At 48.1% G+C, this 26,609-nt stretch overlaps 1 protein-coding gene across 1 annotated transcript in view; it reads right to left on the bottom strand.

Moving 5' to 3' along the window:
- The window catches only part of BASP1 (brain abundant membrane attached signal protein 1), a 61,708-nt gene extending 35,659 nt beyond the window's left edge, over window positions 1-26,049 (bottom strand). Inside the window, exon 1 of the mRNA XM_055143893.1 lies at window positions 25,811-26,049. The gene's annotated coding sequence lies outside the window, so the exon portion shown is untranslated. The remainder of the gene's footprint in view (window positions 1-25,810) is intronic.
- Window positions 26,050-26,609: the final 560 nt, after the last annotated feature.

Here is a 26,609-nt window from a genome sequence, read left to right as displayed (position 1 = left end):
CAGAAATTCCACTCCTTGGGCCTATTCTCCAAGGGCCCCAAAACACAATGCAGGCAAGACCTCCATGCTCCTATCTTCACTGCAGCACCATTCATGATAGAGGAAATATGGAAGCAACCCAAGAGCCCAAGCACAGATGCCCAAAAAAGAAACAACAGTACTATACACAATGGAATGCCACTGGGTCATAAGAAAAGATGAAATCATGGCATTGGCTGCTACACGGGAAGTCTCATGCTGAGTGAAGTAAGTCAGAAAGAGAGGGAAGACACAGAATGATCTCAGATGCAGGGATCTAAAGATACATGGTAGGGAACAACAAATGACCAAAGGCAGCGGTCAGGGAAGGGTACAATGACTGGTGGAGGGAAGCAGAATGTAGAGGAGAATGAAAGGAACAAACTAACAAACTGCCTATCTCAGAGGCAGGCTGGGAGTGTCAGGGTAACTGGACACCTTGGTAGACGGAAGTGAACACTGCTGAAGGTATTGATTTGGGAACATTGTATGCCTGAAACACAACCATGCATAACTTGGTAACTTTGTAACTGACGGTGATTCAACAAAATATTTAAAACTTTTTTTTTTCAGGGAAATCATATATTCCATTGAGCTCGAGCAGCCTTTTTAATATTCAGTATGATTATTTTATTTGTTTTTGTTTGGGGGCCACATTTGATGAAGTTCAGGACGTACTCCTGGCTCTGTGCTAAAAGGTGACTCCCGGTGGGGCTCCATACGTGGTACAGGAAATCAAACTGGGGTCGGCCACATGCAAGGGAAGTAGGGCATCTGCCTCGCTCGTGGCTGACCCGGGTTTGATTCCTCCGCCCCTCTCAGAGAGCCTGGCAAGCTACAGAGAGTATCTCACCTGCATGGTAGAGCCTGGCAAGCTACCCATGGAGTATTCGATATGCCAAAAACAGTAACAACAAGTTTCAAAATGGAGATGTTACTGGTGCCCGCTCAAGCAAATCGATGAGCAACGGGATGACAGTGATCACTTGAACTCCAGAATTTTGATTCACCTTTATCAAGATAAGATATTAATATTTTTTGAGATATGGATCCAATTAAAAATACATTCCTGACCACACCTGTATTATTCAACTTTTTGATATCAGGCTCTATGAGGACTTGATACAAATCATTAATTCCTATTATTAAAATGTTGATGCTCTTTTGGAAACACACATGAAACCTAAATTTTTTGGAAATAGTTTCCAGATATCTCCAAGTGCAATTTAAGTAGTCAGAAAGCATCAGCACAGTTAACTTCCATTTATCAGGCGAGAAGGAGCTCTCTAGAACAAACGTGATGGCCTCTCGGTATCTGCATGCAAACCATAATGCCCCAAAGAGTAAGAAGGAAACTACTTGCCATCGAGGCAGGGGGTGGGGTGGAGTGGGGGCGGCGGGAGGGAAACTGGGGATATTGGTGTGAGAAGGCTACACTGGTGGAGGGATGGGTGTTTGATCATTGTATGACTGAAACTCAATCATGAAAGCTTTGTAACTGTATTTCACAGTGACTCAATTAAAAAATTAAAGCAAAAAAAAGGAGCCCTCTAACTCATATGTACTGGCTTAAATATAATAGTTCATAATTTTCACTTTTCTCCTTCAAGGAAAAATCGTTTCAAATAATAGCCTGCTGAATCACACAGAGCAATGATTGACTCTGAGCTTATTATCACTTAAAGCGACAGGAGCACAATTGTGCAGCCAATAGGGTTCCTGCATCTAGGGGGCTTCCCCGGGAGTTTGAGAAATAAACATTTGTTCTGAGCAATGGCCCATCGAATAAGACTAAATTAACGCTAAAGGAATGATGATGGCTCGGTTACCGATTATGTCCAGTTAGTTGTGAAAAAAAACATTGTCCAATCACATTCAAGGGCCTCAACTCCTCAAGGAATCAAGAGAAATCAAACTTCAGGGCCAAAGACACTGGTGTGGGAAAAATCATCCAGATGATAAAAGCAGGAACAGGAAAAACAGCCGAGCAAAGTTAACAACTTGAGCAAAGTCACTGAGCCAATCAATCTGTGAAGACAGCTCTCTGGAATGTGCCCGTTCTAACTCAGGTTGATCAGCTTCAAAAGTATTCTCTGTGGGCCGGAGAACAGCAGGTACAGTGGGCAGGGCGTTTGCCTTGCATGCAGCTGACCCAGGTTCTATCCCCGGCATCCCATAGGGTCCCCCAGCACTGCCAGGAGTGATTCCTGAGTGCAGAGCAAGGAATAACCCCTGAGCATTTCGGGTGTGACCCAAAAACGCAAAAAAAAAAAAAAAAAGATTCTCTATTGTGAGAGAGACCCTCTTTGTCATGTTAAGTGCAATTTCAGGAAGTCCATCCCTCACTGTCACTATCACTATCATCCAATTTTTCATCGATTTGCTCGAACAGGCACCAGTAACATCTCCATTGTTGAGACTTGTTGTGACTGTTTTTGGCACATCAAATATGCCATGGGTAGCTTGCCGGGCTCTCCAACAGGGACAGAGGAATTGAACTCTGACTCCAAGGGGTCAGCCGCATGCAGGGCAAATGCCCTACCTGCTGTGCTATCGCTCCAGTCCATCCATCCCTCACACAAGGAGTTCATCCCGTGCATTTCTGGATCCAAGGAGTTCCCTCTTTAGAGAGAGTGGGAGGTTCCTGAGCCCCCTGCAGAGAGGAGCATGGGCTGAGGGGTCTACCTCAGGTGGGCACTGGGCAGCGAGTCCTTCCGCCTCTCTTAGCTTGTCCTCTGCGTCCCAGGCAGCCTTATTCTCTCTGCTTTCAGAATGAACTCTTCCTTCCATTTTCAGTCCCAGAGATCTCTGCTTTACATGGAAATATTAAGGCACGCGAATATCTTTTCTGTCTGGTAAGACCTTTCTTTGAGGAGCAAGAGATAATAAGGCACTTTCCCTGCACCCCAGTGGTCCTGGTTTGAATTCCCAGCAACGCCTAAGGTCCCCCGGGCTGCACCAGGGGCCTTTCCTGAGCCAGGAAAAGCCCCTGAGCATCCCACTAAAATAAAAAAACCCTTCTTCAATGAAGTAAAATTCATCCTGAACTCACTGTTTTTAGAAACGATCTTTTCATAAATAAATATTTAGGTTCCTAGTTGGGTGGACTCGAGTAATCTCCCAGGACCCAGCTCCAAAGGGAGAGAGGGAATCTTACTGAAAGAGAAGGAAAACAGAGTAGTGACAGGCCATGAGCTTCATAGGCCTGGCTCAGGTAGCTACAGACCCACACTTATTCACAGGAAGTATCAGGGCATCTGTTTGCCTTCACCATCTGCGAGTTGTTTCAAAAAAGAAAATCAAGTACAGATTTATACGGATAGGTAGTACAGTGGGTAGAGCACTTGCCTTGCATGCAGCCTACCCAGGCTTGATCTCTGCCATCCACATGGGCCCCCCAAGCACTACCAGGATTAACTCCCAGATGCAAAACCAGGCGTCACCCCTAAGCATCACTAGGTGTGGACAAAAAAAAAAGAAAATTAAGAAGGAGTAACTCTTTGCACCTCTCATCTTATTCCAAACACATCCATTACTTCTTCTTTTTTTTTTTTTTAAGGGGAGGGGAGTCACACCTAGCCATGCTCAGGGGTTACTCCTGGCTCTGCACTCAGGAATTACTCCTGGTGGTGCTCAGGGGACCATATGGGATGCCGGGGATCGACCCAGGTTGGCTGCATGCAAGGCAAACGCCCTCTCCACTATGCTATGGTTCGAGCCCCTAATTCTTTGATATTTTAATATGGCTTGAACTTTCCTGCATTGCACTCAGAAGTAGGAAAAAAAACCAAGTCAGTAGTTCATTGGAGGGCTTTGGGAAAGAGTCATCTTAGAATTAAGCTTACAAATGCCATGAATCGTTTAAAAATAGAATTTCTCACCAAAGCAACACTTGCACGACTTAACTAAATAACTAAACATAGGCATAAATGTTCTTAATGTATTCAATGCTTCACATGTATCTATGTTCGTCATAGAATCCAACCCAACAACCTATTTAGAGAAGAAAAACCTCTTGACGGTTTCAGGGGGCGATGAATGAGCCTGCACGAGCAGAAGCTGAGGTCCTACAGAGGGTCTCCCAGCGCTGAGTGGGGTCTCACCTACAGGCCAGTCAGACCTCAGACTTCATTAGCTTAGGCATGGCAGCTCTTCCACTTGAAGCCCCCACCCACCCACCTCTACTTCAAAACCTGCACCACTCTGGAAAGCACACCCGAGGACTAAAGACACACACACACACACACACACACACACACACACACGGGGGGAGAGAGAGAGAGAGAGAGAGAGAGAGAGAGAGAGAGAGAGAGAGAGAGAGAGAGAGAGAATCCTCTATTAAAGGACTTGGAAATACTCATTAAAAGGCCCATCAGTCACCCAGTTACTCATTTGTGTCATAAACTGCTGCTCAGCCAGGGCTACTCTGCCATTCCAGCTAATTACAGATTCCAAGTGCATAATCTCCAACCTGGAGGAAAGCTTCCAAACCAAACAGGGCCAGCGGCAGGATGAATGAGGGGTGTCAGCCGGCCGCAAGATAAAAATCTCACTCTGAAGACCTACCACAGCCGCCTGGATGCTACTGCCCACGTCAATCCATCTGCCCCTTTCAGAGTTGAACCCAGGCTGCTTCGACATCCGCTCCACCTGGGACGGCTTTTCACCCAAGACACACCTCCACATGACACCGGGCATGGACAATGGACATCCACATCGAACACTGACTGACTGATCATCCATCACACACTTACTTTAGAAGCAATTTTTTGCGGCCCCTCCCCTAGTAACACGACCCCATGGGGGCCACAGTGTTAGAAGCTGGGCCCTGTTCTTTCATCTCCTGGTCCTCAGCTCCTTTTGAGAAAGTGCCAATCAAGCGGGAGGTTGAGGCACACGGGATGCAGGGGAAGACCCGGGAAAGGCTGCTGCTAAGCCACTGAGCTCCTTTGAACTGAGCCCCTTTGCAAAGGGACAGGCACTCAGGGTATAAGCCACTTAGATGACGGGAGAACCTCGTCTCACAGATGGACCACCACCCTGAGATGGACACATGCAAAGGGCTAATGTCAAAATTACAAGCTCCAGAAAACTCTTCGGACCCCACAGGGACCATTGGTTTTGTTTTATTTGTCTGTCTGGGGTCATACCCTGCCATGCGCAGGGTTGACTCCTGGCTCTGCCCTCAGGAATTACATTATCGGATGCAGAGGTCACTCCAGGGTGGGCGGCATGCAATGCAAGCTCCCTACCCACTGCACTATCTCTGTGGCCCCAGGACTCTTGCTATTATCTAGTCCTATTACACTGACCCTGCACAGATAATATTTTGTATTCTCTCCCTCCCCAAACAAGGAAATACTGATGGGACCGGAGAGATAGCTGCAAAGACTGGAGGATATGCTTGGCATGCAAGAGCCCTGGTTTCAATCCCGGTGTCACATGGTCCCAGAGCACAGCTGAGGAGCAGCCCAAGCACAGAGCCGGGACTAGCATCCCCCCCCCCCCATGCGGCCCAAAATCTAAACAGCAAACAAGCAAACAATAGGCTTCAGGCTGGCTGGGAAAGTAAAGCAGAGACCGCCGACCCGGCCCCTTCTTACGGCTCTTGATGTCCAGCAGAAATGAGGCAAGTGCACCTTTGCTGGACCACTCTTCCTGGGCCCGAAGCGGCAGCCAATGAGGAATGAGGCCAAGTCCTGACTCCAGGGAACTCACGGTCCAGAGTAAACAGTCACAGCACAGAAGCTTCGTTTGCCACTTAGGAACCCAAACCACATGCTCACCCGAGGTGTGTATGTCGGGCGGAGGGGTGAGGGGCGCAAGGGAAACCATCAAATGTACGACTCACAAAGGCCCATCTGCATGGCCCCGGTGCTCAATAGTTACCGGTCTGCGACGGATCCACCGCAGCCAGGTGTAGACGAGTTCAGAAATGTGCGGGGACCCCCCTCCACAGCCCCAGCTGTCAATCAGCCACAGCCAAGAAGGCCCCACAGTGTCATTATTTTTCTCACACAGAATCCACAGTTTCATTCCTCCTTTGAGGCTCTGAGCCATTAGGGCTATTTACGCGAATGTCTCGGGACTCGAGAACAACGATGACACCGAGGTCACAGCCTGGAAACAGAGTAATTACACTAATTGGAGTCCCTCGGATACTCATCTTCGGAGTCCGCACAGCCAGGGCATGAGACTCGGCATCCCGATGTGGAATCCATCCCAGCTGCCGAAGGGGACCTTCAGAGGGGGAGTGTCCCTCACGGGTAGGATGTTCGATGGGTGGTCCTGGGTGGTGAACCACCAGGGTCTGAAGCAGGAATGGAGCTCGGCTCTGGGTCCAAACCACCCACATACACTTGCCTCCTGGTGTTTGCGTCCAGGAGTGACTATATATATAGAATCACTGTCACTGTCACTGTCACTGTCATCCCGTTGTTCATCGATTTGTTCAAGCGGGCACCAGTAACATCTCTCATTATGAGATTTATTGTTACTGTTTTTAACATATCCAATACGCCACGGGTAGCTTGCCAGGCTCCGCTATGCGGGCGCGATGCTCTCGGTAGCTTGCCAGGCTCTCCGAGAGAGGCGGAGGAATCGAACATGGGTCGGCCGCATGAAAGGCGAACTCCCTACCACTGTGCTATTGCTCCAGCCCTATGTAGAATCATCAAATATATTTGGGTATTGGTAAAAGAGTGTGCCCAAAAAACGGACCAAGCAGTGTGTGTGTGTGTGTGTGTGTGTGTGTGTGTGTGTGTGTGTGTAGCAGGGATGGGAGACAGGTATGCAGCAAAATCACTAGGAGCATAGTTTTAAGCTGAGAAGCCCTCGACAGCGGTTTTGGGGTTGGGGCGGTCGGGGGTGGAATTCCAGGGGAGTGAGGCCGGGCAAGAGAGAATGAGGGAAGGAGGTTGTGGACGAAAGCAGAGGTGAAACAAAACAAGCAGGACCCTTCTGGGGTGGTCAACCGACTCTGATATTGCATGCAGCAAGTTGGAACAGAGTCTCCAAGGCAGACATGCCATCCCCAGATTAAACAGCCCATTCGGGCCACGAGGAAGCGGGAAGAGAGAAGCTGCTCCCAGGCTCTGGCTTAGAGGAACAGGAACTGCATCTACGCAAGAGATAATTACATAGTGGACTTGACAGGGCTTCGCTACCGGGAAGCGCCCAGCTCTCTGGAATGCATGCGTGGGGTGCCCAGGAAATCATCCCAGCCCCCTGAAGTTCTTCGTAGGCTGGACCAAGAATCCATCAAGCAGGAGGAGGCTTGAGAAGAGAAAAAGGGAGAAGCCGTTTACGAGTAACACATATATCTCCTGCGCGCAGGAGGCGCCCGGGAAGGTTGAGCAGTGGGCCTCACCCAGAAATAGTGCCGTTAAGACAGAGGGACAGACAGAGAATGACTGCATTCATTTGTGGGACTTAAAAAAAACACTAGTATGGAAGTAATATGGCAGAGCCTGGCAAGCTACCCGTGGCATATTCGGTATGCCCAAAACAGTAACAATAGGTCTCATTCTCCTGACCCTGAAAGAGCTTCCAATCGTTGGGAAAGACGAGTAAGGAGAGGCTGCTAAAATCTCAGGGCTGAGTGTAATAGAGATGTTACTGGTGCCTGCTCTAGTAAATCAACAAACAATGGGATGACAGTGATACAGTGATGAAAGTAATACCCAAAGACAGTAGAAACACAGGCCAGGAGAAATGGTCCAGGGTTGGGAGCTGCCTCAGGTGCTGGAGGAGAAGGCAGCTGGGCTAGAGAAGGGATCACTATGGCAACGATAGTTGGAAAAGATCACTCTGGATAAGAACTGCGTGCTGAAAGTAGGTAAAGGAACAAACATGATAACCTCTCAGTATCTGTATTGCAAACCAGAATTTCCAATAGGAGAGAGAGAGAGAGAGAGAGAGAGAGAGAGAGAGAGAAGAAATCCATAGAGGCACGCTGCAGGGAGGGGGGTAACGAGGACTGGGGAGGTGGCGGGAAGGAAATTGGGGACACTGGTGGGAGAAATGTACTCTGTGCTGGAACATTGTATGAACTGAAACCTGAAAGAAAAAATAAAAAGACACTGGACCACTGGGAAGAATGAGAGAAGGTTAGGGAGATACTGGGGAAGAGATGATAAACCAAGGCGGCAGAGTTCTGACTGAGGACCGAGGTCAGACCAGCACTCCAGGTAGAACAGGCAGGGCGTCCTTACAGAGTACACACAGACCCAGCTTTCTCGAAGGCACCCTCTGTGACTTCCTGCTCCCTCCCCGGGTCCAGAAAGGGAGCTCAGAGAACTGGGAGATTGTGTCTTGCAGGCCAGCACCACCAGGAGAGACTGAGAACAAAAGCTGGGAGTAGCCCCTGACAGGGCCAGGGGTGGCCCTCCCTGAAACAAAACGAAACAAAACTAGAGAATCTCTCCCCCTAAAGGCAAGACCATTTGAGGAAGTGCAGATTCTTGCTGGCCTCCAAGGGGAAGCTACTCCTCACCAAGGCTGGGAAAAACAAGTGATGGACTATGGACTCTCCTTAAAAAAAAAAAAGAAAAAAAGTTGTTGTCTAATTAGAGCTAAAAGAGAAATTATAGGGCTGGAGAGATAGTATGATGGGTAAGGCGCTTGCGAAGCACATAGAGTTCGATCCCCGCCACCTCAGAAGGTCGATGGTCCTCTGAGGCTACCTAAGCACACTCAGAACAGCTGGGAATGGCCAAAAAATCCAGACAGAGAGAGAGAGAGAGAGAGAGAGAAAGAAAGAGAGAGAGAGAGAGAGAATTCCACTACAAGTCACATCACAAACTTATGCAAAAAACCTGACCCACTGAAATACTTTAGAGAAGATAAGAAACAGCGCCAACTTTCAATTATTTTAAGGTCAGAAGTTTATCTGGTAGAGTAAAATTGAATTGTCATATTCAATTTATTGGGGTTTAGCAAGTCTGGGGGTAACAGGGGGGACTGTGGCAGTGCTCTGAAGATCATACAGTGCTGGAGACCAGATCTAGGCCTCCAGCATCTAAGCCTGTGCTCTAACCACTGAACTATCTCCAGGGACCGGTAAGTCAACATTTTTATTGCCACAGTTAAAGCATGATTCGCCCTAAGGTTTGAAACAAACAAACAAACAAAAGCCATGATTTAAGAGTTGCAGAGGTCCATTCAAAAGCTGCTGACTGGTCTAGAAGGTCACCTTTCGAAAATGTCACCGACAGATCCCCACATCCACTTTTGCTGAGAATGTCCCTCAAAGAATCCCCTAAGAAGTATCGTTACTTGTTTTACTGCTGGGAAAAGGCCCCAAAATTTTCGCCTTAGTTTCTGCACTCAGCCAAGATTTCATGTGACTGTTGAAACTTCTTCCTGAAGAAATCTGCCAAAATTCCAACCAATCTCCCCACCCTGGTTTTTGGTAATCTCTGTCTTCTCATACAGAGAATAAATCCTGCCCCACACAAAGATTCAGCCTGGTAAATAAAACCCTAGCAAGGAGCACAGATGCTAGAAGTGCGTTTTCATCAGGCATATCCATCTGGTCAACTCTTCTGTCTAGAATAAGGCTTATCTACCAGAGTGAATGTCGGCAGATATTATAACGAGCATTCCAGAATAACTCAGTTTCAATTGACTTAAGCCTCACTGGTTCTGGAGCCAGAGAGATAGTATAGTGGGCAAGGGCCTTGCTTGGCACATTGCAACAGGCCCAGGTTTGATCCTTGGCACCACATACGCCCTCCCCCGGGCCCACCAGGAGTGATCCCTGAGTGTACTTGGGAAAAAGCCCTGAACACAGTCTGGTGTGTGGCCCCCAAAACAAAGAGAAGACCACCTGCTTCTCAGTATACTACATACACCAGACCAATTCTCTGACTTGACCCTCTCTTCTATAACTGGGTATGTGGGTCACCAAGTGGAAAGTTTTCAAGGAGAGGGAGAGCACACTGTCACACTGTCATCCCGTTGCTCATCGATTTGTTCGAGCGGGCACCAGTAACGTCTCTCATTGTGAGACTTATTGTTACTGTTTTTGGCATATCCAATACACCACGGGTAGCTTGCCAGGCTCTGCCATGCGGGCGTGATACTCTCGGTAGCTTGCTGGGCTCTCTGAGAGGGGGGCAGGAATCGAACCTGGGTCGGCCGCGTGAAAGGTGAACACCCTACCACTGTGCTATCGCTCCAGCCCCAGAGGGAGAGAGCTGTCACTGTCATCCCGTTGCTCATCAATCTGTTCGAGCGGGCACCAGTAAAGTCTCTCATTGAGAGACTTATTGTTACTGTTTTTGGAGCGATAGAGGGAGAGCATGGTGACATAATGTCAGACTGTGCTGGTGTCTACAGGTTGGTGGTGACTGACTAACACTGTCTTCAGGAGGATTCTGGGACTCTTCCAGGACCACCAGGGTACAACTGAGAAGAAATTTGCCTCTCGTGGGTCAAACGGAAATGCTTATGCATGCCCTATTTGGATCCAAGAAGGTACAAGGGGCAAAAGTAGCCACGTCTTCTGACCCTGCCAATCACCTTCCTGAGGAAGGAAAAAGGAGCTGTCAAAGACATAGACTGTGACCGTAGTCCAGATTCATACATGGAGGGCCCTCAGCGCCTCAAAACCAGACTGTTACTTGGAGAGCGGGCCTATGAGGCGGTGACTAAGTTAAGTGTCCGTGGTTAGATTGGGCCCTAATTTGACTAAAATCATACCCCAGAACAGGAAGTGTCAGGAGAGACATGAGGGATGGGAATGCAGGGGCCAGACCAAGGGAGCACACATGACCATTGCAAATTATGGAGAGGGAGAGGGGGGGGAGAGAGAGAGAGAGAGAGAGAGAGAGCGAGAGAGAGAGCAAAAGATATATCCCTGCCAACACCTTGATTTTGAACTCTGGCCCCCAGAACAGTGAGGAAATGGATTCCTGATTGAAGCCCCCCAGTCCCAGCAAATGACACAGAAATAAAACCCTAGAACCTTCCATCAGTTCTCTTCCTGCCTAACCACTGACCTATCTCCAGTGATCCAGAGCCAATTTTCTCTGAACCCTTCCCTCCCTCCTTTCCGCTCTATTCTCCTTCGCCCCCTACAAAGCCAGGTGGAGGGAATGACAGGCTCAGAACAAAACTGAGTATTGACTATGAGCCTACACAATCAGCTCTCCCGTGCTTACCAGAGATCCTAAATCTGGGAATGACCACACAAAGGGTAATTCAAATACCCTCCACGGACAGAAGCGAATCATGGTCCCTTCTCTCCATCCAGGGACACACACAAAAGGATGTGTTCAAGCATCCACCAAGTTCAGCTATTCCCCCTTTTCAGACAGGCTTTCCACATCTCACTACTGAACAAGGAATACTGTTGAGTCAAATGTTTCTCCCCCACTCCCAGTTCTGCGAATCAGATAGTTTGCTTAGGACACTACATGTGTTCACAGCAGATCTAAACAGAAATGCGCCTTGAGGGCTAGAGAGATAGTTGGGCAGTAGGATGCTAGCCTTGCAGCAGCCAACCTGGGTTCAATCCTCAGCATCCCTAATGGGCATGATCCCGAGCAGAGTCAGGAGGAAGCTCTGAGCACAGGTAGGTATGACCCCACCGAAAAAAAAAAAAAAGAGAGAGAGAGAGAGAAAAAAACATGACCCACGAGTCAATAGAACCTCACACTTTGGCGCAGACAAACATTCTCCATTGGTTCTGGCAGCAAGATATTCTCCGTCCCAGGTCAAGTACGTAAACAAATAACGGGCAAGTCAGGGCCTGCTGGTCTACCGCACCGTGCGCTGCTAATATTAACAACTATCAAATACCCTGTGGGTTTGGTTTGGTTTGACTTTGCTGCTACATCTTCCCCTTGGCAATCTCTTCCCACAGAAACATCATGCCCAACTCAAAACTGACTTGACTTCTTGCCTCACTCCCCTTAGAAACACCACTCACATTTTTTTTTTGGGGGGGGGGGCTGGGTGGAGGAAGGCACTTATTTCCTAAGTCTAAACTTCTTTGGCCTTTCGCTGACATTCTTGGCTATCTCTTTACAGAAACAACAAAAGCCCCCTCCATAGTGCATTTGGCCGACGGGGTTCAATACAGGAAGGAGACCCTCAAGGTATTGGCTCTCTAGTCTAATAAAGCACATAAAAGAGGTAATATGAGTATATATGTCCGAATTCGCCAATGACTCTTCCATTAACTACCACTTCTTCCATTATCTTTCGAATATTTGGTGCTGGGGCCAAGGCTACGCAGAATGTGTTACCGTCGACGGCATAAAGGAAGTGCAGTGAAGTGATGTTTGCTCAGGGAGGAAATCTCACTAATATGGTTGGCTGGATGAGAAGAGAGGCAAAGCATGATGATGTTTAAACTCCTCTTTTGGGGGGAATTCACTCTTTCTGACTGCCTCTGATTCAGAGGAAGTAGTAAATTAAATATACTCCAGAACATTAATAGAATTTTTTTTCTCCATAGAGCACATTACCCACACCCAACTACAACTATTACCTGGATGAAACCGTATGCTATAATTCCATTGTGTGGTCACTTGTGGCCAGCCCAGTTTACCCAGGACACACCATGACCCACCCACTTCAGTACAGATGAAATCAGAGCTAAGCACTTTGGTGAAAACAAAGCCAGTTCACGTCGGACGGGTGGAGGCGAAGGTGCTTAATTAGACTAGAGAGCCAATAACTTGAGGGCTCCTTCCTGTATTGATCCTTGTTGGCCAAAGGCACTACTGAAGAAGGGGCTTTTGTTGTTTCTGTAAAGAGATAACCATGGGCAATAAAGTTTAGACTTATGAAATTACCATTTTTTGCCTTATACCAATGAACCCTTCAATGAGACTTTTCCTTAGTCAACCCTCGGGTTAGTGAGAGCCACATGAAGAAACACATACCTCGGAAACCATTATCAACTTTGCATTCACAACCTTTTGGAGAACGTGAGTACAAACACTTGTTATTATTTGTCTGAAAATCAAACATAGAAAGTTCTGGAACTTCAGGATTCTGAAGTCCAGTTGAATGAGTCTTGGGAATTTCAAAACTTGAGGTTTCAACCACCTACTGAGAACATGTAAGGTCAAACAAAATCTCCATCAAGTTGATGATTATATCTCAGACAAGGGCATCATAAGTCCCCACAAGCTGCAGTGCTCATCAAGTACTGGTGTTCATCAAGTATTAGCTGAAATTCTTTTTTCTGTAAGATAATGTGTCACTCAGAATATTCTATTTAATCTTAACGTCTTCAGTAAACACCCAAGCAATCCCATATCTCTTCTATCCTACCTTCTTGATAAAGTGTTAAAATTTTAATAAAATGATAAAGAAAAGAAAATCAACACAAATCTCTATAAATCTCTAGATCTTCCTTTTTCCCAATTATCTTTAAAATGTCAGGCTGGATGATAGTACAGCGGGTAGGGCATTTTCCTTGCATGTAGCGGACCCTGGTGGGACTCCCAGCATCCCATATGGTCCCCTGAGCACAGCCAGGGCTAATTCCTGAGTGCAGAGCCAGGAGTGACCCCTGTGCATCTCTGGGTGTGACCCAAAAATGTCAGAGAAAAACACAGTTTTATCCTCCTGAGACAGCTAAAACATTCTTAAAGATCTAAGACACCAACTATTCCTAAAGTTCCCAAGATGAACTCAGAGAGGTAAAGAGAATAACCTATGAAACCCCAAAAAGTTCTAGCAAGATCTTCCACTACAGACCTGTAAGAAACAGGTATGTTCTCAATTACATTGTTGGTTGTTGTTCTTCCTTCTGACTTAATCATTTCTGCAACTCTATCTTATTACTGTTTAAGTTGGCTATTGTACGATTCCCTGTGGTCCTGGTATTTAAATTGCTGTCAAGAGGATACTGTTAAGTATCTTTTCAATATACTTTCCCAAATAATCCAGGGTAATTATTCTCAAACTTTTATTTCTTCATAAACTTATCAAAGAAATTTTTAATTGGATATACTTTAGAAATATCTCCATTCCCAAGTCTTCAAAACTAACATTGAAAGCATTCTAAAACTGTGAAATCACTCAAACATTGTAAATTTCCCTGGAAAAATATAAATTAATCCACCAAAGCATATTCTCCAACTTACTGAAATGTCTAAATAGTTTATTCTAAATATGAAATTTCAATAGTCTCACCTAAAAACTTCTCACAGTAAATCTAAATCAAATGTCCAGAGATAGTTTATACTGCAAAACTCAGTTTAAAGTTTCCCAATACGGGTAAATTTGATTCTATTACACTTTGCTTTATTGTGCTTCAAGTTATTGCATTTTGCCAATGGTTTATTTTCACACGGTGAAGGCTTGTGACAATCCTGCATTGAGCATTGTGACATTATAACTTTTGTATCATGGCTTGAAACTCATGTTCAATTGAAGTCTGTGTCACAGTCAATCAAGATCTGTACATTTTTTAGACATAATGCTATTGTACACTTAATAGGCGAAAGTACAGTGTAAGCAGAACTTTTATTACAGGCACTGGGAAACCAAAAATATCATGTGACTTGCCTTACTGTGATCATTTGTTTTACTGCAGTGGTCTGGAACTGAACTCCATGTGTAAGGTATGCCTACATTAAGCTTCATAAAGCATTTTAACGACCTAAATAGCTAAGTTTCATATGTTAATGACTTCTTCAAAAACTCACTGGGCTTTTAAATCCTCTCAACCAGCCCATATACTTAAAGGATAATGCCAAAGATTAAACCTCGCACTTAATTCACCTCTCAAATTAATAATCCAGATGCCCATTCGTGCTGACTCCACAACGCTATGCACCCTAGCTCTTCCCAAAGATTCCTGCATATTTTTAGGGGACAATGCTTGATGGTTCCCCCTCACTCTTGAGCCCCCAAATGGATCTGCAACCAACAGAGTTTCTTTTCAAGTGGACACCCGCCCAACACAGCCTCTTTCCCAATCCTGTTCCACCACTCAGATTTGAAAGAAACCAAAGCTACACTACTAAGACTCAGTTCTATGAGCACAGCTATTTTAATTCATACCGTATGTTCTCTGGCATTTGAAGGAAATCACGTGCCTAGAATGTCAGAAGACAGGAGAGATAAGTGAGGGGGAAAGATGGCAAGTGGAGACAGTGGTGGCAGGTAGTAGCTGCCCCAAGTGTAAGGCAGAAGGGCATCTGTCTGGGAGAGGGAAGGAGGCAGCAAGGAGAGAGAGAGGCAAGTGTGTTCAGGATGGGAGCTTTCAAAGATCATGGAGTCTAAAATTCAACTATGAATTACTTTGTAAATCACAGTGCTTTAATTAAAAAAAAGAAAAAGAGGGGGCTGGAGTAATAGCACAGCGGGTAAGGCATTTGCCTTGCACTCGGCCGACCCGGGTTTGAATCCCAGCATCCCATATGGTCCCCCAAGCACCGCCAGGAGTAATTCCTGAGTGCATGAGCCAGGAGTGACCCCTGAGCATTGCCGGGTGTGACCCCAAAAAAAGCAAAAAACAAAAAAAAGAGTATTGATTGAAGAAAGGAAAAAAAGAATGGAGACCTCACAGTGCATAGAAGAGTGACCTGGAGGTGAGGGAGGGAGGAAGACGCAGAGACGCTTCCTGCAGGACACAGTCCGGCACAGCCTCCTCGTTCTCACACTCTGCGTTTGCACACATCCCCACGCACGACAATGTCTCTGTAACTCCCAAGGCTATACTTGTGGCACGTTTTACAGTTGTTTTTTTGGTCCTGGGCAGAGAGTTAAAAATTCTGAATTGCCTGACACGCACTTTCCTATGTGAGGCCAAGCAAAGGTCATCTGTTCTTATTTCACCTTGCATAGTATAAAAAAGCAATTGTTGCAGTCTATTAAATGCTTTATTTAATTTTTTTTTGAAAAAAAAAAAGTGGGAACAGGGCCAGAGTAATAGTACAGCCGGTCAAATGCTTGCCTTGCATGTGGCCGACCCTGGTTCGATCTCCAGTACCGCCTATCCTCTATGAGCACTACCGGGAGTGATATCTGAGTACAGAGCCAGGAGTAAGCCTTGAACACTGCTATGTATGGCAATAATAATAATAATAATAATAATAATAATAATAATAAAGTTTAAAATGGTAATTGTGGCACTGTAGCACTGTCCTCCCGGTGTTCATCGATCTGCTCAAGCACGATGAACATTGTGAGACTTGTAACTGTTTTTGGCATACCAAATATGCCACGGGAAGCTTGCCAGGCTCTGCCATGCAGGTGGGATACTCTCGGTAGCTTGCCAGGCTCTCCGAGAGGGACGGAGGAATCGAACCCGGGTCGGCCACGTGCAAGGCAAACACCCTACCCACTGTGCTATCACTCCAATCCAAAAAAAAAAAAAATGGTAACAGGGAAAGAAAATAGCAGGAATATTTTTTAAAGGTTGCAGTCCTCAATTAGACAGAATGGAGGGGGCAAGAGAAACTAGGCTGCAGTGGAATTTAACCTGGATTCCCCCTCGGCCTCTACCCAGCTCCTAAAACATAAAGCATGCCAGTGAGATCCTTTCAGGTTCCCAAATACGTGCTAGAATCATGAATTGTTAACCCTGTGTTCCAATGACACAGGTGTTTCCAAAGAAGGGAGATTGTACACAGAGGAGTAATTTACAAGATGAGCAACCAAGAAGTTCCTGGAAATGAGTTGCAAGAAGGAGGAAGGAAACCAGGGTCAGGAATTTAGGGTCTGGATTACTCCTGTTCAGGCAAATCTTACCGCCTGGGAGGAAAGCACTGGAGGCAACTTGATTAGCATCTCCAAAGCAGAATGGGTGAGAGGCAGGTGGCGAGGGCTCTACCTGCACTGAAGTGCAATAGGGAAAGTGGAGGCACCAAGGGACCCCACATTCTTCGTGGTCTCTAATGGAAGCAAGCCTGGTCATCGCAGCACCAGAGTATGAATGAACGGCATAGCCTCGTGGGCACCGTGAAAGGCAGCACAGATACCTAGAGGTGGCATCATAGATCTGTGGGCGAGGATTTCACAACACACCTTTTCTGTGGGAATTGAGTTTTCATGGAAGAAAACTGTTAATGTTATTCTCAAGGGTCTGCATTAATAGGACTAAGGCTCATGCAAAGTACAGAGTGGAGTTGGCAAACAGAATAGGGCCATCAGACATGGGTATAAAGTCTAGCATGTTCTATTACTTTCTCCTCTCTAGGGTCCATTAACTCTATCTTTTTCATTGATTCACAAAGAAAAGGCATCTTGCAACTTAAGGGGACATGGTTTAAATAAATCCGATAAGCAGTAACAAACAGATGTCCAGTTTTCTTCCTGAAAGTCTCCAAGTTTTAAAAAAGAACAAAAACCATTGGTAGGAGTTTGGTTTTTGGTTGTCATTTTTTGTACGATTCAACCGCTATTCCTAAAACCACCTATCTTACAATGAAAACCTGGTGACGTATAATTTTCCTCCTGAATACACAGGATTCAGATTGCTTAATGGAATTAAGCTATATAAAATAAAAATAATTTACCCAAATTGAGTGACTTTTCATTTAATCACCAGCAAAAGTCAGTGTTCAAAAGGCCAAAAAAACAACCACCAAGGTAGATGGATCCCTGACGAGGTGGAATAAAAGAGACTCCAGATTCCAAGATTGATCAATCCCAAATATTTGGAATTCCAAAGAATTTTTGTTTGTTTGCAAAGATCTGTTATCAGGTTAGAACAACTTTACCTTTCTGTGTATTTACCAATACATTATATTCCTACCAAACAAACCAGTTTACTTCGGGTGGTGAGGGGATGGGAAGCCAAAAGTACACCCTAGGGCCAGAGAGAAAGTACAGGGCTAAGGCACTTGCCATGTACCAGGTGGAACTGGGTTCTATCCCTGGCACCTGAGCAGTCAGGTGTGGCTCAAAAACCAAAAAGGAAAGTATACTGTGTCTGTAGTATTCTAAACATTTCAGTAGGTTTGTCTCAATCTTACTACTATTGATAAAGACACTCCTCTAGGCTGATAATGAATGCATCTTGATTCAGGATACTGCAGAGTAAGTCTTTTCAGGATTCTGGAGGAACTGTGTGTGTGTGTGTGTGTGTGTGTGTGTGTGTGTGTGTGTGTGTGTGTGTGTGTGTGTGCGTGCGCGTGCAGAAGGTCACACAGAAGCTGTGTGAGTGCACAGCTCAACACCTCAACCTAACCAGTGACTGTCTCTGAAAGTTTCCTGAAGTTCTAGGACAATCCCCTTTTGGATCCGCCTTAACACAAATGTAATATGGAGGCCGAGAGTGTCAGTCTATCCATCTTGAACATCTGGAAACCAAGACGAATGTCCTTCCAGCATATTCAAGAGTGTTCAGATATGCTAAGCTGGTCCTAGAAGATTTCTCTCAACCACAGACTTCTAATTTTGTTTTCCAACTCAACAAGTGCACCATTGGCCTGTCCCACAAAAACCTCTTGAAAACAAGTAAGTAAACTGCTCTAGAAGCAGAGGTTAAGTCAAGAAAACTGGTCCTCTCAACCCCTCTAAGGTACATGAAAATAGGCCTTGAATATGTGGGATGGATGCCCTTTGTTCCAAAGGTAGAACCATCTCTCTGACTAATTAAAAAACTGCCTATTGTCCGCCCTCAAAAGAGGACTCAGGTACAGAAGGCTAAGCAAATATGTCATTTTAAATGGCGAATCAAGGGGGGGAGACAAGATTCTTAACTCAGTCAGCCGAACTCCACCAACTTTACCCAACTCCATCCCAAAAGATCCATCTGCCCATCCCAAAAGACATATGCACACCTATGTTCACTGCAGAACTCTTTATAACAGTCTCTGGAACTGACTCAAGTGTCCAAAACAGAGAAGTGGATCCAGAAATTTCGGTAAGTTCAGCTCTGAGAAAAGAGGAAATATCTTGCAGTTTGCCACAACTTGGATGGAAATGGAAGGGGTCATGCTCGGCGAAGTGAGTCAGAAAGTCAAAGATAAATACCAGATGATCTCACTCATATGAGGAGTATCAAGAAACCAAGAACGGGGTTAGATACTCCCCAGGGGAAACAAATCCTGAGACATGATCAATAGAACTGGGTACTGGCATGTCTTGGACACACGTGCCACATAAAAGAGGGGCCCCAGTGTGGAATCCTGCACACACGGCTGCAGGTAGCACAGGAAAACCATGTGTTGGTCAGGAGGAAAAAATAACCATGAGACAATGGTGGCCAGATCTCAAAATGCTGGTAGAGGGACTGTCATCTGCCACTGTAAATTAATGATTTCATATTATTAGGAAAGAAGACACCTCAATTAAAAAACTGCTTCCTAAATCATACTCCCTATGCCATGTGCAGACAATAATGGAAATATAACAGATATCATCTATAGGCGTACATAGCATATATATATATATATACATATATATATGAAGCAAGTTTAAGTCAATAAAGTCTAATCCTTGCTTCCTCGTTCAAAATAAACAGAAGGGCAGGAAGGAAAAGCAGTCAGTCCAGTCCAAATAAGCTCATGGGATGTGTAAGTGATCCTGGGGAACAGTATGCAAAGCCCTTCCCTGCCTTCCCCACGGAAGGCCATTTGCCTGTATTATCTTGAAATGTTTCTTTATGGCCAGCCCTTGGCCCGCGGTGTTTGCAGATGGTTTCTATTTCCCTATCTCTAAAGCTTTCAGGAATTTCTCCCTAGATTTTGATGCCTGCTCATCTGCAGACTCCTCCACCCCTCCCTGATGGCCTTGGCTAGTCAAAAGGAAAGAAAAAAAAAAAAATCCCTGTTTTCTCTGTGTTTTGCTGGAGGCAATCCACTGCATTTGGAAAAATCTGATTTTTTTTTTCTCTTTCTTTCTAGTCTGGAATCCTCAAGATGCAGAAATGCAGAAGCAGGGAAATACTTATGGGGGAAACTCAACGTTCATTTCATCCCATTTCACAGGTCCAGAAGGAAGAAGACAGGACTGGTTTTTGTTTTTTTAATGTAGGATACTGCTGTTGATTCAGCCATTGATTAAGCTGATCGAATTGGGCATGAACTCCTCAAAGACAGGACTTCTTAATCACCAAGCTTTCGAGGCTCCAGTTTTCTGAAAACTACAATTTAACTCGATCCAGATATAGACTTGATTCTGTAGGGCTGATGTGTACTCCCGAGAAGGTTCCCTTCCCGGCTCATGACACTTACCTACGTGACAGCTGCGGAGGGAAGGGCATTTAGCAGAAGCCTATCCTTGGGCAGGCTTGGAATGGTGGTTTGGGGACAAGCCCTAGATCTTCTCAAAACTCCAACCACAAATGCCATCTTATGGTAAGCAGCCATGAGGAATTCAGAATCAGGAGCCAGCCTCTCTTGAAGTCTACATACTTTGGGGACTGTAGCACTGTAGCACTGTTGTCCCGTTGTTCATCAATTTGTTCCAGCGGGCACCAGGAATGTCTCGACTGTGAGACTTGTTGTGACTGTTTTTGGCATACCGAATACACCACGGGGAGCTTGCCAGGCTCTGCCGTGCGGGCAGGATACTCTCGGTAGCTTGCCAGGATCTCGGAAAGAGACGAAGGAATCAAACCCAGGTGGGACATGTGCAAGGCAAACACCCTCCTCGCTATGCTATCGCTCCAGACCCCAAAATTTCTAGTGTCTGTACGAGGACAGGAGTTAGGACTTTTTATCACGGCTCTCTGAGACCCAGTTCCCTGTTTCTGACTGCATTCACTCAAAGCCCTCGGGTCTTGAATGAATCAGCCTGAAACAAAACTCCAGCTCAATAGACAGAAATGAGTTAGTGAGGTCAATCACATTAAATGTGTTGAAAAGACAGACTGAGAGATCTGGCCGGCGGGGGTGGGGGTGTGTGTGCAGGGTGCGAGATCAGTTATTGTATATTTAGGCACTTTTTAGACTTTGTGTGGTCCTTCTTACCACCTGAACACAGTCATCACTCTCCCGATTTCACACTTGGAAAAAGTCAAACTCCAGAGAGCTAGTCTGAATCTGCCCACAGTGGTTCAGTCAGAGCCGCGAGATGGTTCAAATCCGGTTCCTTTCCCCTTCATTGCCAGGCACCTCCTCTCCAAACCTTCCCCCGACACAACCAGAATATTTTCACTTCAAGCAACTGAGTATTTACAACCTCAAAGTTAGTTCCTGATTATTTATCCACCCAAAGCCAAAAGACCTAGCTCCTGTTGCACTGCATTTTCTTAAGTTGGAAGAGACCAAGTCCGCAGAAAGGAATCCGTAAGTTTAGAAAAAAACTTAAAGATAAAATGAGAGGGTGCAGAGACATTCTGCAGGAATTCAGGCCCAGGAACAGGCAACTGACCTATACCCTTCATTTTTCTCCTGGTTCCCTGATTTCCAGTTCCCCAGATAAGGTAGTCAATGAGTCGTGTATACTTTGATAAGGAAGGGATAACCTAAGCAGGGGCACCTAAGAAAAAGACCTCAACAAATAAAACAATTTAGTTCAACAGAATCTGACACCAAAGGCAATAAAAGGCTTTTGACAAGGAAAAAAATATATATATCATGGGCAGAACTTTCTGGGGCTTTTTTCAAAAGAACATTTTACAAGGGAATGAGGGGAGGGTGGGGTTACACAAAAATTAGACAGAACAAATTGACAAATTCTTTATTCAGTAACTGTCATTTATTAGTGCATTTAAAATCCAGTGGTGCTGCTGAATGTAAAATTGTAGGCCTGCAAACATCCTGATGTAAGAAGCATAATTGAATGGGTTTTTTTTTCCCCAAGGGTATACAGATATTGTAATGAGCTTCAAGTCCTCCAATTTTCACACACATTCAGATAAACAGAAAATGAATTCTTTCCCAAAGACAAATATGAAGTCCTATAACAATCTATACCAAACAGATTAGTTGCATACCAGTGAAGGTTTTATGTCATACTATGTGTACATTTTGGTAGAAAAGTATATATGTATATATATATATATATTGTACACATATATGTATTTGTACACATATATTTGTATATTTATATATATTTGTGCACACACTATATGTACATTTTGGTAGGAAAGCATATATATATTTGTACATATGTACATATAATATACATGTGCATATATGGCATCTTAATAGTTTTTTTAATGGGGCCTAGTAGTTTGCAACTGAATACCACAAATACCCATTTAACAGGGGTTAAATCTCTCCAAGGTGCTTTCTGATTTCAAACTTCTCCTGACTATGGAATAAAAATGGCTTGAAAGAGATCTTAACATGAAAAAAAAAAAAACATTTTTTAAGCATTTAAAAAACTAAAGTAGGACCACATGGCTCCTGGCCTCTTAGGTGAGAGACGCCTCCCAGATTTCTTCAGGTCCTTCCATTACACACGGGAAGGAAAGCTCCGCCTTTAGCCAAAGTCAAATGAATTTAGATGGACCAGAGCGATGCCACTGTCCGCTCCGTCATCCTTGGCACATTGAGTCAAGGGGCTTAATCAATTCCTTTGCTCCGCCTGCTAAGGCTTACCAAAAAAAAAAAAAAAGTTGGCTAACAAAGATATCTGAATTTTTTTTAAGTTCACTTGCTCAAAAACCTAACGCTCCTTAAACTTGGCCTTCTGTGAGTATAGGTGTGCCATTGATCTGGGTCTCTATCCCAACTCATCTCTTTGATCAAAAACATCATCTTCAGGGAAAGAAAAGAAGAAAAAAAGAGCCATCCCGACCTCCACCTCTGCCCACCCCGGTCCATAGCAAAGAAGAGAAAGGGAACCAGGCGGGAACAGGCCCTGAGCTGCCAAGCTTGCCAAGATCAAAATTCCACTGAAAGGAACAAAAGAAACGATTTTCACTTCCCTGCCACGTGTTGTTCAACCGTGACACACAGAGAATGTCAGCGTAAAACCTTTGGGGCACCAAGGACCGTTGCAAAACAATGCAATTATCTGGCTTCTAGTAGATGCCCACAATAAGTCAGCTCTGGGAGCTTAGGATAAACTAACCCCTCTCGAGACGGGAAGGGCCGGAACCTGGAAAACGCATCACGGGAAAGAAACTCAGTTCAAGGTCTGTGTCATGGCTCTTTTTGCGAGAGACGGTGAAACAGGAGGGAAGCGTTATAAACAGAATTGACATCTAGGTCCCACCAGCCTTTGGCTATCTTCCTCTGCCCCCTTAGTCCCTTTCAGCCTCGGTGGGGTTCACCTTGGAGATCCCCCCAAGAAACAACTGAGGTCAGAAGCAAGAGCAAACAGCAAGGCCCAGAAAGCCTGGCAGGTCACCACCGCGGTCCCCTCTGAGCTTCCCTAGGCCGTCTTGTTGGGTTCAATGCCCAGCGGTCTTAATTGTCCCCTAAGAACGTCTCTAGCAAAGCGGTGTGCGTGGACCGCGTCCCTTGCAAGGCCCAGGCGCAGAGATCTGTCAAACAGACGGGGTCGCGCGGTGCCAAAGAAAGAATCGCTGTCACTCGCAGTGAGCAGTAGGCTGGAAGAGTGGGAACAAAAGGCGGTGCGAAGGAAAACAGCGGTGGGATGCTAAAAAGCAGCCGCAACCACCAAATTAAAAAAAAAAATCCCAAACCATTGCATGCACACTTGGCCCCGCCACTGAAGTCGAAGGGTCCTTGCACTTGCCATCAGCCAGTGGAGGTGCGAGCGAAAGCCCCCCGCCCCCCCCAAAAAAAGCAGAGAGGCACAGAGCCAGGGGAGGAGGGAGGCTGTCACTCGCCTCCAGAGAAGCAACGTGCCTCGGACATTTAGGGCAAAGGCCTTTGTTCCTCAGCTTAGTAGGAGGGTGGATGGGGGGTGATGGAGAGATCAGACAGGGCTGCCCCGGCTCTCCACACCCAGCTCCGCGGCGCATGCGCGAGGCCAAGACAAAGGAATAGGTAATTACAGTCGCGATTCATTCATTTTGCCTGCAGTGCTGGGAATGTTACCCGAGTCGGTAATCCTCCGGGGAGAATGGGGACAGAGAGGGGGGTGAGGGGGGGTGCTTGATCCACACCCCTTGAGTGCAGAAACCTCCCCCCCCAACACACACACACATACACACACGAACACACTCCACGGTGCTGGCCTTTGATTCTCCAGCCGCCGTGCATGTGCTAGTGGCCTGGCCAGCGGCCGAGGTGGGTCACCCCTTGTTCAAGGTACTCAAAAAAAAAAGGAAAAAAGAAAAAGCGGCCCGAGTGCGCCGCGCTCCTCTCTGCAGCGTGAAACGCCCTCCACCCCACCCCACCCCCGACACCGGCCCAGGCCGTCCAGCGGGTTCGTTTCGAGGCGGAAACGTCTCTGGGGAAGCAGATAAGGACCAGCGCCGCGCGTTCGATGAATATTCATGAAAAGAATGCGGTTGGTGGCCGCGCATTGTGTGTGTGTGTGTGTGTGTGTGTGTGTGTGTGTGTGTGTGTGTGTGTGTGTGTGTGTGTGTGTGTGTGTGTGTGTGTGTGTGTGTGTGTGTGTGTGTGTGTGTGTATAAGGACCAGCGCCGCGCGTTCGATGAATATTCATGAAAAGAATGCGGTTGGTGGCCGCGCATTGTGTGTGTGTGTGTGTGTGTGTGTGTGTGTGTGTGTGTGTGTGTGTGTGTGTGTGTGTGTGTGTGTGTGTGTGTGTGTGTGTGTGTGTGTGTGTGTGTGTGTGTGTGTGTGTCGAAGCCACAATTGCAGAAGGATTCTGCTTTTTTTTTTTTTCTGGGAGGCTGGGTGGTGGGGTGGGTGGGGGTGGGGATAGGGGGGCTGCCAGGATCCGGGCGTCGGGTTTCTGCAGAAAAAGCGCTCTGGGCAAAAAAAAAAAAAAAAAAAAGCTGCGAACGCCCCAGCCTTGGCACGCAGCGGCGGGCGCGCGGTCAGGTTCAAGCGCACGCACCGCCCGGCGGGGCCCGCGGAGGCTGCAGGCGCCCGGGGCGCTCTCGGAACCGCGGGTTCGGGGGGTGGGTGCGGATCAGGAAGCGCTCCGAGAGGCCACAGGTCCGCGGGGCGGCCACACGGCCACGCTCGGGGAGGGGGCGCTCCTCCACTCGGACGGGATCCTGGCGGGCGGGCACGTTGCCCGGGCGAGCATCGCCCGCCGGGGACCACCCCCCGCACCCCGCCAAGCTCCGGGCGTCCCCACGGCTCCCCACGGGGAAACCCACGGGCCACCACGGGACGGTCCACCGCTCGGACCGGCCCCGATCCCACCTCCCCCGCCCCCCACCCAGCCCGGCTCTTTCTCCCCAGCGCTCCCGCCCCGCCCCACCCCCACCCTCCATCTCCGGCGGCTGCGCCCCTCGCCCCAGGCAGCGCTTTTCTCCTCGCCCCCAGCAGCCCCCCGCTAAATTCTCCCGAGGACCGACGCGCTCCCCGCCGTCCCGCACCCCGGTCACTCCGGGCCCCGAGGTGCCCACGGGGCTGGGCGGGCGGCGGTTTCCTCCCCAACTCCAGCTTCCCTCGCGCAGTGCTGCCCACCCCGCCCCGCCCCACCTCACCCCCCACCCACCCCCCATTCCAGGGGCTCGGGCTCGCCAAGACGCCCACCTTGGGGCGCCCCCGGGACCCCAGATTCTCCAAGTGCTAAGGCGCCCTCGTGCAGAGACCGCCCCACCCCACCCCCCTCCACCCACCCCACCCCCCCAAAGAAAATCCCAGCTCGGCACCGTCTAATGCGGCCCCACGCCGTCCCCTCACCCACACCCCAGCTTCAGCAAGGAATTTTAAAATAAATTTTGAAGCCACCCCAGGGCCCTGGGGGTGGGGCGGCGGCGTGCAGTGGGGTGGGGCTGGCGGGAGGCGGGGGGGGGGCGGGGGGGTCGAGATTCGAACCCCCGGAGCGTGGTGGCGCCAGGGGCCATCGGGGCGCGCCTCCTTACCGGCTGTGGGGTGCCTGTGCCGCCCCTGGGTGATCGCGGAGCCGCGCGCGGGCCCCGGTGGCTGCAGTGGTCGGGCCGGCTGCTGGCCGCAGGCGGAGGCTCGGTCCCCGGCTCGACGGCGCAGCCCGGAGCGAGGGAGCGGGTTGGAGCGCTGCCGCTACTGCCGCCGCCGCCGCTGCAGCCTCTGCATTTCTCGGGCGCGCTCCCCCTCCCCTTCCTGCCCAGCGCCCTCCCCCGGCGCGTCCGCCCGCCCAGCCTCCCTCCGCACGGACCCGCCCGCCGCCCGCCCCTCCGCACCCCTGCCGCCGGGGCCCCGCCCGCCGCCGCCGCGCGCCCCTGCGCCCCTGCGCCCCTGCCCGCGCCCTCCGCGGCCGGCCGCCCCTCCAGCCAGGGTGGTCCCCCGGCACCCCCTCCCCCCAGCCTGTCCCCTCCCTCCCCGCGCCCCTCCCGCCTCTCCCCATCCCTTCTCGAGGCGGCTTTCCCAGCCTCTCCCCGCCTCCCCTCCCCTCCCTTCCTCCCGGTGCCTGCGCCCCCCATCCTCCGCCTCCCCTCCCCAGCCGCGCCCGGGCAGTCGGTGGGCACGGGCTCTCTCATTTATTTGGAACGGGTGGCGAAGAAGGGCTCGGGCTTCCCAAAAATCCGCCTGGAGAGGGGGAATGAATGACTGGGCCCCCTCCCGTCCCCCGCCACCTGCTGCCCTTGTCAGCACCCCAACTCAGTCGGCTCGGGGCCATCAGGCTGAGACAGCCCGGCAGCCCGCGAGGTTGGAGGGGTCCGGGTGGTCCCCCGCCGCGCATCA

Source organism: Sorex araneus, chromosome 1 (assembly GCF_027595985.1).
Source record: "Sorex araneus isolate mSorAra2 chromosome 1, mSorAra2.pri, whole genome shotgun sequence".
Taxonomy (NCBI): Eukaryota; Metazoa; Chordata; class Mammalia; order Eulipotyphla; family Soricidae; genus Sorex; species Sorex araneus.
The sequence above is the reverse complement of the archived record's forward strand: the minus strand, read 5'-3'. Positions and strand labels throughout refer to the sequence as shown.